This window comes from Octopus bimaculoides, chromosome 17 (assembly GCF_001194135.2).
Source record: "Octopus bimaculoides isolate UCB-OBI-ISO-001 chromosome 17, ASM119413v2, whole genome shotgun sequence".
NCBI classification, from domain to species: domain Eukaryota; kingdom Metazoa; phylum Mollusca; class Cephalopoda; order Octopoda; family Octopodidae; genus Octopus; species Octopus bimaculoides.
In genome coordinates this window covers 26954633-26957564 of record NC_068997.1, presented here as the reverse complement: position 1 = coordinate 26957564, position 2932 = coordinate 26954633, and the positions used below count along the sequence as shown (strand labels likewise).

The following is a 2932-nucleotide window of genomic DNA, read 5'->3' as shown; positions in this document are numbered from 1 at the left end:
TATATATATATATATATATATATATCTGTGGCTGGATGACCTTCCTAATGCCAACCACTTTACAAAGTCGAGTACTTAACCGGTACTTTATTTTATTGACCCTGGAGGCATGTCAGGCAAAGTTGACCTCAGCAGGACTTGAACTCAGAATTGTAAATGGATGCAATCTAAATACTACAATATGCTATCTTGTTCCTTGCACTTCTGATTCTTCCAATTCACAACTATTACTTGTGCTAAATATAAAATCCTGATTAAATTACGTACCCAAACTATCTTCACTAATTTAACACAGCCAACCAAAAAAAAAAGAAAAAAACTATTTGCATTGTTTTATACATTGATAATATGGTGTGGGGGAAATAAATTTTCATCATTTCATTCATAACAATAAAGTGCATTGCATTGTAAATATAATCGTTTACAAAATATTGAATCACGTGCAGAAATGAAGAATCGGCTGGTTCTACCTAAATACAATGTCTGTTAGAAAAGCTTTTGTTATTTAATCAACAATTCTGTGTTTGCCAAATGTGTAATGTGGGGTGGTAGTGTTGGAGAAACAGATATGGTGGTGGTTTCTTTCTTTATCTTTTTTTTTTGTTTTTCTTTTTTTTTTTCAATCTTCAATATCTTCTTCATTCTTTAAGGTTGTTGTTTGTTGTTGTTTCTGCAAATGAATTCTTAGACCCAGCTAAATATAACTGACATCTGAGGAAGATATATTTATAAAACAGACAACTGAAATAATGTTAACAGGCATTGTTACCAGAAAGATCGTACAAGTGATGAATCCAAAGGCACAGTCTTCAGTGACGAACAAATAATGCTAATCAATAGATATAATAAAGTATATAATATAAACAAAGAACTAGCTAAATATAGCCAAACTGTTGAAGTGTAAAAGAAATTCTATAATGTATTTTTATTATTCTTGATAGCACTGGTAACAGGAGAATGCCTGTCTGTCTGTCTCTGTCACTCTCACTCTCTCTCTCTCTCTCTCTCTCTCTCTCTCTCTCTCTCTCTCTCTCTCTCTCTCTCTCTCTGGTGGGTTATCCAATATCTTATTGATTTTGTCACACACGCACACACATAATAAAAAATACATGTGTGTATGCATATATCTAAATATGGGAGGGTCTCATATTTAATTTAAAGACTTTAAAATTTTCTATAATGTTCAGATGGTGCTTTTTATGTGCCACCAGCACAGGAGCCAGTCAAGCGGCCCTGGCATTGATCATGTTTGGATAGTGCTTTTTACATGCCACTGGCATGGGAGCCAGTCAGGAGGCATTGGCCTCAACAACGTTTGGATGGTGCTTTTTATGTGCCACTGGCACAGGAGCCAGTCAGGCAGACCTGGCATCGACTCCCAGATAAGGGAATGGGGGACCCTGTCAAAGGTTTTCTCCAAGTCAATAAAAGCCAAGTACAGAGGTTTATCTTTGGCTAGATAGTTACCTTACCAGAAATATAGCATCAGTGGTGCTTCTGCTTGGCACAAAATCTAAATGCATCTCATTTAGGCTAACTCTCTCCCTAATTAGTTGGGCTATGACCCTCTCTGTAACTTTCATCACCTGATCCAACAATTTGATACCCCTGTAGTTATTCCTGTCTAAAGCATCACCTTTACCTTTGTAGCAGTTGACTATGGTGCTGCTACATCAGTCATTGGGTATGACTCTTTCATGAACTACCTGATTTACGATGCAGGTGACAAGACTATAACCCACGCCACCCGATATTTTGAGCATCTCAGTGGTGATTCCTGGTGGGCCAGGTGCTTTCTTTGTCTTCATATCCTTAATTGCTTTATCTACCAGGGTACTGTCAATTCAGGTCGCTGGTCCCTCAATTGGGTCAACCTGTAGCAGACTCTCTTCCTCCCACTCATTCTCCACATTCAGCAGTCTTTCATAATGGCATCTCCAAGCCTCTTACTTTGCAGAATCATTAAACACAAGGGCACCATCATCCATGCAGACACATTTCTCTCCTATGACATCACGGTTTTCTCTCACACACTTTTCTGCTACTCCCTTGGCTATATATACCTGTCTCCTAGCTTCCCTTTTGGCTATCTGATACAGTACCCTGCTACCTCCACTCTTCCAGGCTTGTTTCTTAGCTCTAATGGCTCTGTCTACAGTATTGTTCCGCCACCATGTTACCTTAGGTCTGGAAGAGATTTTGCACCAGCCACAGACCAAATCTGTAGCACTCAGCAAGCTGTCTTGCAGGAATTCCCAGCTGCCTTCTATGTCACAGGACTGTAGCTCCTCCCTCTCATCAAATTTCTTGGTAAGGATATCCTTAAATTTCTGACCATGTGAAAGGATTTAGGGATACCCTTACTGAGAAATTTGATGAGAGGGCTACAGTCCTATCCACAAAAGATATAAGCATCAACAAACCAATAAATTGATCCAGTAATGGATTGTAGATATCTGGAATAACTTAGTCAAAAGTTTGTACCATATTCTTCACTTTTTTTTTTATTCAGTTTTCATCCTAGAAACATTATACTGTATATATGATACAGTAAGGATATATTTTAAGTTTGCTATTAAATATCAAATAGGCCCTGGTTTAGAAATGTATTAATTTGAATCTGCTAAATACAATTTTGTCCTTAACATAGTTTATTTTATATTTTAAGTGTATACTTAGACTCTCTTCACAAAACCATAAAATCCAGAAATTCAGAACACTTCTGGTCCTAAGCTTGCTAGATATTTGTTCCAGGACTGTAATATGTATGTGTGTGTTTGGGTTTGTATGTGTCTGTGTAAACATATCTAACCAACCACATGTGTATATGCAAATACAGTAGAGGGTGTAGTATTGACAATGGTAGTCTTTTAAGTGATGACAATAGTGGTGATGTTGATATAAGATTTCATCAATGATGACTGAGATTTCT

General features: G+C 37.3%; 1 protein-coding gene across 1 annotated transcript in view; it reads left to right on the top strand.

The window, feature by feature from the left end:
- The window catches only part of LOC106878471 (DENN domain-containing protein 11), a 27338-nt gene that overhangs the window by 12039 nt on the left and 12367 nt on the right, over window positions 1-2932 (top strand). The window lies entirely within an intron of this gene.